The sequence below is a fragment of the Neolamprologus brichardi genome, chromosome 7, assembly GCF_056152115.1.
Source record: "Neolamprologus brichardi isolate AB-2024 chromosome 7, ASM5615211v1, whole genome shotgun sequence".
In the NCBI taxonomy this organism is placed as follows: Eukaryota; Metazoa; Chordata; class Actinopteri; order Cichliformes; family Cichlidae; genus Neolamprologus; species Neolamprologus brichardi.
Genome location: NC_142110.1, coordinates 48,829,316 through 48,837,577, shown reverse-complemented (window position 1 = coordinate 48,837,577; position 8,262 = coordinate 48,829,316).

Sequence of the window (8,262 nt, the reverse complement as noted above, 5' to 3'; positions counted from 1 at the left end):
ATTTAAATACAAAATGGGTCATTATGATTTAGCATGCTGCTAGTCTACTATTTACTTAAACGTATTTATTGACTAACAGCAGACAACAAATAGACCCATTTCTGACCTTGGATTAGTGGTGCTGTGTGCAGTGACTGTGACTAATGTTTAGATAACCCCTTTTGTTTTAAACACTGGTTTTACCCTGAGCAAACATTTTATCTCCTTTTCCCTTAAGAGTTACATACACAGTACTCTGAGAGAGGTCATGGCAAAATACCAAGCATGAGGAGTCACTGGTGAAAAAAACCCACACACGGTGGACAAGACAATATAAAGAGAAGCCTAGACAGTATATAGAAGGCCCCACTGGGTAACGTCCTCATCATTATGCTGGTTTTTGAAACCCTATTTTGATTTTGTGATTTCAGCTGTGGCTTTCCTTAACATAGTTTTGCATTTAAGGCACACACACACACACACACACACACTCACGCACACACACACACACACACACACACACACACACACACACACACCTAACTTTCATTTTGCACATGCACAGGTCATGCAGTCAAACTCATGTCATTTGAGCTGTGGTGATCTAGAGGAAACAGAAATTAGAACAACTAAACTGAGGCTGTACAAAAGTCAACTAAATACGTGTGTGACAGTTACAAACAGGAAGTTATGTACTGCAACCGTATGATGAATTTAACAGAAGCCTCTTGACTTTCATGTTTTCTGATGTACAACAACATAAAGCCCCAAGTTCGGCAGCAAGTTCAGTTTTAGCCCGCGCGTAACATTCCTGTCCTCACTGTGTGGTTACACTCTCTGCTGATACCTAATGTTAGCAAGCCAGGTGACAATATACTAACTATAACCAGCTTCTAGCTAACCAGAGGTTTCTCTTCTATGGCCTGTGTGATAGTGGATACTAGGCTAACCTGACACTGATCTCGTGTTGAGACAGCAAACATAATTGCATTAGAGAACATTATACATCACTAATGTTTAATATCACTGACGTTAGCAGTCTAACCTGTTCTGAAAGAATAACATCTTCTGGCACACCTTGCTGCAACAAGTAGCGACAATACCACAAACCTCGAAATAAAGTGGCTTACAAACAGTCTCAGGTCTAAGGAATCATAAATACTTCCACCTTGGATGATGGTTAAAACCAAATGAATAAATGTAAACTTTGATGAGGATTTACTTTCCCTTTTGTTTTTGCTAAAAATATTATATATATATATATATATATATATATATATATATATATATATATATATAGATAGATAGATAGATAGATAGATAGATAGATAGATAGATAGATAGATATAGATATATATATATATTCTATAATCGCTTCTCACATGCTCTCTGCTCCTCCATGCTCTCTGATGTCTGAGCAGCTGAAATACTGAACTTACAATGTGACATACTTTCTGTTTCTCATACACTCATACATGTTTACAGGCTCAGATTAATTTACACCCTCTAGCGCAACTGCTATATTTTTCACACATTGGCCACATTTTCTCACAAGTAGATCACCTGAAACAACATGCAGTCCCAGTTGCATTTCCTGAAAGGGTTACAAGGTCAGAATTTCTTCTAGAAGTCTAAAAACTCCAGCAAATTCATTCAAACTTCAAACTTATGAACCATATTTAGATGCATATAACAAACTTATAGATCGATAACAACTCCTTTATGCTACTATCAAAACCAGGGAAAACAGATAATATAACGCTGCACATAGAAGAATTTTTAGACGGGCCATACGTATGCAGGTTTCTTTTTTAAACCACAGGTTTCTGCTTTAGTCATCCACATGCAAACTAAGTTTAAGCTATAGACTGTATATAAAAGATGGACACGGGCACTGTTGCAGAGTCTTGCTGTCAAGCTTGTTGTTTTTGTGGCCTCCCACCTTGTTGTTTTAAAAATAGGAATGAGAGGTGAGTTTGATTTGGAAATTGAGGGACACTGCACTTATGACTTACAACAAAGCCCATCATTCTTTATGCTCCTTTTTCACTGTAATTGTCACAATAATATAAAAACTGATATTGTATTCCTAAACACTTAAATCAGCTGACTGAGACCCTAAACCCATCAGGCAAGCATTGAGATCATAGAGCAGAGGGTCATTTTCCAGTAGACTTCTACACAATCTGACTTTTTATATAAATCAGTTCAGATTAATTTCATTTATATATAGTGCTTTTTATATAACACCAAATCACACAACAGTTGCCTCAAGATGCTTTATACTATAAGGTAAACAGCATAAATTAATAAGCAAATTCACCCTCTGATTTCCATTTGAAATAATCCAGGTTTATGGCACTACTGCCTCAAAAATTCAATATTTCTAATGCATGATGCAACTTTCAGGTTCCGCCACATCCTAAAGGTGCCCTATTGGATTGGGATCTGGTGACTATAGAGGTCATTTGAGTACAGTGAACACTTGTTAAAGAAACCAGTTAATGTGTGATCCTGCTGGAAGCAGCCATCAGAGAAGGGGTGCACTGTTATCATAAAGGGATTGACATGTTTAGCAACAATACTCAGATGGGCTGTGGTGTTGCAGTGAGTGGTTATTTGAGTTACTCTGGCTTTACTAGCAGCTGGAAGCATTCTGGCCATTCTCCTTTAACATCTGGCATCAACTAAACATTTTCATCCAGAGAACTTCCCTGCGGTTGTCGGGGAAAAATCCCAGTAGACGAGCCCATCTGGCACCAAAAACCATGCCACGTTCAGTCACCTAAATCACCTTTCCAATGTTCAATCTTAACTTTCTTATCTATATAAATGCACTGAGGTGCTGCCATGTGATTGACACCTGTTTCATAGATGGCTGCTTTTTCTTCCCACACAGCTCATTCCAGCCCTTCTCAACTAGGCTTAGGTCAGGTGATTGTGGAGTCTCCTGTAATCTGATGCAGCAAACCATCAGTCTCTTTCTTGGTGAAATAGGCCTTTCAGAGCTTGAGGGTCTGTTCTGGGCCATTGTCCTGTGCAAAGACAAATGGTGACAATATGCAGGTGAGAATGTGTGTCGCTGCAGAATATTATGGCAGCCATGCTGTTTAAGCATCGTCTCGAATTTAAAATAAACTGCCAACAGTGCTACTAGCAAAGCCCCCAGACACTCACAGCTCCTCCTACACACTTCATGGTGGGACAAACACATGTAGAAACCATCCGTTCGGAGCTGTGCGTTTGTTGTGTGTCATAGTTTTCACAAAGACAACAGAGTGAGAAAAGGCAGGGTTTCAGCCAGACAAAAAAAAAAAAGTGGTTAATCTCAGTTAGTTTACGATCTAACAAGTTGGAGCAATAGCTTTTCACACCAGGCCTGGTAGCTTTTTCCCCTTAATATATAATAATCGGTGAGAGAGGACTTCCTTCGGCAGTTAAAAGACCATTGAGGAAGTTTTCGTAGTTTCAGTTGTGCTCTGTTTTGCCACACGTGCACAAACTGGTCATCTGAAGCAACTAGTAAAGAACCAGAATCCATTTCTTTGCACCGTCTGTCAACTGCAGCACAGCACTGTGCCAATCCTGCATAAAGTTGAGCTGGACCTGATTCACGGCACTTAATGTTTAAACGCTAGCTGTTTCCTCGAACCAATTCGACCATGAAGGCCAGGTTTGTGCTGTCTCATCAGAGAAGTTAATGATCACATCTCCAATTTGAACTCTGCGGCAGTTCTTAGGAGGGCAACTTCAACTATGGTGCATAAAAGTGAAAAAGATGGTGTACCTAATATCACAGTGGTGATGTAGTTCTTACAACATCATGTTACTGTTGCTCTGGGACCATTAGCGCACTTGGCCCATGTTGTTGTTGTGATGTTGCAGCACTGTGACTCTGGGAATGGGGACTTTTTGTTTTCAGGATCACTGGTAATGATTTGGTAAGAACTACATGGTAACCCTGCATGTTAAGCAGTTGGTTAAGCAGTTTCTGCCACTATGTAACAGCACTTTTATCGTGCTCTTTGCTATCTAGCACCAGTGCAACATCTGCACAATATAATATATGTGAACACCCATTGATTAAAAAACACTGTCAGGTAAAATACTGAATGAGCCATTATCAAGGAAGCTATCAAACAGGTGGTGCTTTGTTTACATTTTTATCTTAGAAGATAACTCCAGTCAGGCCGGTTTCTTGTTTCCAGTACTGTTATTATACACACAGAAAACAAGGGCAAAAACCTCTTGAATGAACATCTGTCTGTGGACTTTTATATAATTAAACACATACATTCTCCTACTTATCAGTTATTCAGTGCTGGAAATTACATTATAAAGACTCATAGGTGCCATTATGGTGTTTAGGGCCTGAATGCCAAACAGATAAGGTTTAAACAAAGAATTACCTTTGTGTGTTTTTTGCATGTGTTATTGCTATTACTAAAACTACTTCAGGTGGGAACTAAGACATTTCCCCTCTTTTTTGCTGGGCATTAGTCTTCATCACACTTAGGTGTATCAGCTTAACACCACTGACCTTCTCCTAGTTAATGACCCTTGTTATCACAGCGCCGTCACATCAGAACTTTACACAAGGGTGACAGTACAAACAGCAGCTCCGGTTGACCGGCCCTCAATCACTGCCCCATAATGGCGGTTACCTTGGTATGGTGATATCTGTCATCATCACCCGGCGTTAATTTGTCATAAGGGATAAAGAGTTAGAAGCTTTAGGGGGACAAAAGAGAGCACAGCAGTGACAGGGGCTCCCTCTGGTGTGATGACAAAAACACAGGGAGCTCCGTGCTGTGGTGGACAAAATAATATGCATGCCACAGATGTAAAGGATTACATCCGGAGAAACTGAAGAGTGCTTCAAAAAGATGACTGAAAGTAATGAGAGACTTTGTCGGCGTGGCCATAAATGTGTTGGCACTTGGAGAGATATTTCTGTTTGTTTTTCTTTCTGTCTTCACATGTATCTCTGTAGTTTCAGGTTTCTGAGGAACACATCTGCTCAGCAGGAGTGGTGCAAAAGCTGTGCAGAATATAAAAAAAAAATGCAATCTGGATTGTAGCTACAAATGAAGACACTATAGTCAGGGCCTCAGTATTTCAGGACACATTTCGGAGTATAAAGTAAAGTACTGTTAGAACAAGAACAAAAAAACAATAGCCATGTTGACTAGAGTTAATCATATTTAGGTTTATAAGCAGCAGCAGATGGATTGGCATCTGAGCTGGATTTCCTCAGTTAATCTAATACAAAAAAAAGTTTTAAAAAGCAACTAACTAAAGAACATTTAGACTTTTGATTTGATGAAGCGTGTTTGATGGTGGTGGTGGGCGATACACAAAACCCCCTCGCTTTTCGGCACAGTTAGTAAAGCCGTGTTGCAGCCATGGATTTCTGGAATCTCCAATGTGAAGAAAAAGTCCAACTGAATAGGACAAAATCCAAATAAACCAAAACTTTGAATGCACTGCCGAAGCTTTTCACTGTAGCATTTGGACAACAGGCTTCAGTTTGCAGTAAGTAGCGTGTTAACAGTTACACAAGTGGGTTTGCAGACAGTTACAGAGGGGGGTGGGGGGTGGCTGTGAAGAGGAGGCTCTGTCTCTCACAGGAAGAGTTTCAGAGCAGATGGTTGCCTGGGTGTGCAGGCTCTGTGGTGATGTCTCCTGCCCTTTTTTGTCACCCTGGCATCATGCAGCTCCTTCGTGGAGGGCAGCTGACAGCCATTCACCCACTCATCAGTGCACACATCATGTAGGAGCTTGTCCTTGGTGTGGGAGGGAGATTAGAACCAGATTGTGGTGGAGGATTTGAGGATGTTTTCAGTCCCTGATTTACAAAAAAAAATGGAACAGGACTGTTCAGGGATAATGTTGGACTTTCACTCGTGCGCTGTGATACTTATTTGTTTTTTACATTTCTTTTCACTTGGCAACAGATTCTGGTTAGGGTTTGGGAGTCCTGTCATCTAATAAGAATATAGATCAAACAATTTTAGAAACTCTTTCTGCAGTGTGGAGACTACATCAGGATTAAAATATGGTATATATTTTTGTCATAGGTACAGACGGAGTCACACAACTGCACACATTCACAAACACTTTAAGGTTTAGGACGTAAAAGCATTCAACATCGTCAACATCAACTTCCTTTGCTTAATATCATTATTTACAGTAAGATCAAATAAATAGCATCTCCCTAGGGTGTCATGTATTAGAAGATAGCCAGGATTACAGTTGATACGTTATTATTTGCAGGTCTGTGAATGCAAGAAAAAGCCTTCACTTCTGCTCTGCTATATGCAAAAAACATACCCTGCAAGGATAGATTTGTGAGATCCAAAGTTGTCCAATACTGCATTTTTATAGAGTATGGAGGAGAGAAACAAGGGCTGAATCTTAACAAGAAAACCGAAAATCAATTGAGGCCATTCATCTTCCTCAGGTTTCAGTAAACGAAGAGTCAGGTGGAAAAGCCCAGACTGCTGGATTGAGAAGATAATACTATAGTAATCTAAGTCATGTTGCTACTGGAAGCATAATTCCTCAGAGCCCGATCTCCACGCGTTGATCATCCTCCATCACATGGTGCTGCCACCTGTTTCCCGTCCTCTCCAGGCATTTCCTCCACTGTCATGAGGTACTTCCTCTTCCTGTTCTCAAAAATCTAATCCTCATTTTTCATCGCTGTCCATTTCCTCCCTCAGCAAATCTCTTCCCTTTGAAGACACGCACTCTAGTTTACAATCAGCTCGGCCTATGCTGCAATTACAGTGCTCATCCCGAATGGCTTTGTAAAAAGCATTAGCTCAGCCAGTATTTGCTGATGTTTGCTGTTACTACATGAAAAGCACTGGCTCTCTGTACTTCTGCCTCACTCAGTTTTTCCTTTTCTCTTTCTGCCTTCTGATTTATTCTACCCCTTTGGTGGCCTCTAGCCAGCCTCACTCTTATGTTCCTTAACAATGGAGAGGGAGGAGGTCACTTGATGCCTCTCCTAAGCTCGACTCGGCTCTCTTTTGCTCTCCTCATATTCCCTAATATGCTGTGTTCCAATGTCTCCTTTCTTCTGCTTTCCTTTCCCTTTTTTTTTGGTTTACTCCCCTCCCCAGCCCTCTGGGTGATGTTGTCCTCTCTCTCTCTCTCAGGAGAAAAGAAGGAGCTGATATGAAGCACATAGCAGCAGGCAGGTTCTTCTGAGGACGATGTGATTCATGAACACGCTGAAAGACTTCCATATTGTGCTGTAAATTATTGACGTCAGGCTACACTACATTGCCAAAAGAGATTTGAGATCTCATTTTAGTTCCATGACCACTAAGATGATACGGAAATACAATGGTAAGTGAAAGTTAGTGAATCTACTTTTGTATTTCTGCTCAAAGTATAATCAGATTTTAGGTCAAGACTACCTAATTAACAATTAAGACAAAAATATTTATTATGGAAACGAATCAGTATTGCATATCTGTGAAAGAAAGGCGTATGTACACCTTTTACAAAGCTTTTGGTAACTCGTGTGACCCCGTGTGCAGCAAAAACTGCAATTAAATATTTCTGATAACTGTTAACTTGCACGCTTTTCATTCACTGGGATCTGGGAGAAATTGCTCCCTTCAGGACTTTCAGCTTATAAGGTCAGGACTTTCAACTGGCCACATTATTACAAATATCTGTTCATTTCCTTCCGGTTCTCCAGTTCAAGGTCATCTGCAGGCTGGAGCTTATCTCAGCTGGCACATAAACAAAGGGAGATGTGCAAACTGCTCACAGAAAGGCCCGGTCCAGATGGTGGAATTAAACCCAGGACCTTCTCCCTGTGCTTACCAATCTATCACAAATATCTTTCTGTCTTACTGCGATGCTCTTGGGATTCAGGTAATGGGCAGATGTCTTGACATTTACCTTTGAAAAACTGCGACTAGAATTCAGAAATCATTGTTTAATCAGTCAATTAATCCAAGTTGTCCTCTCCCCAATAAAGCAAATAGACTAAAACCATGATAGTACCGCCGCCATGTTTCACCAACAGAACATATGAACAACATATGTGCTTAAACAAACTGCAGTTTCAAAAATAGACATGTTTTTATTAATTAACATTGAGTCTAGAGTCAAAAACAAAATGAACTTTTCTGTTATTTGATATGTAAAAATTAGATTTCACAGTTTATCTACAGTAAATAAAAATGTTTTGTTAATATTATTCCTAGATCCTAGATGGTAGATCTTTTACAATTTAGTAAACAAACTGAACTGAAACAC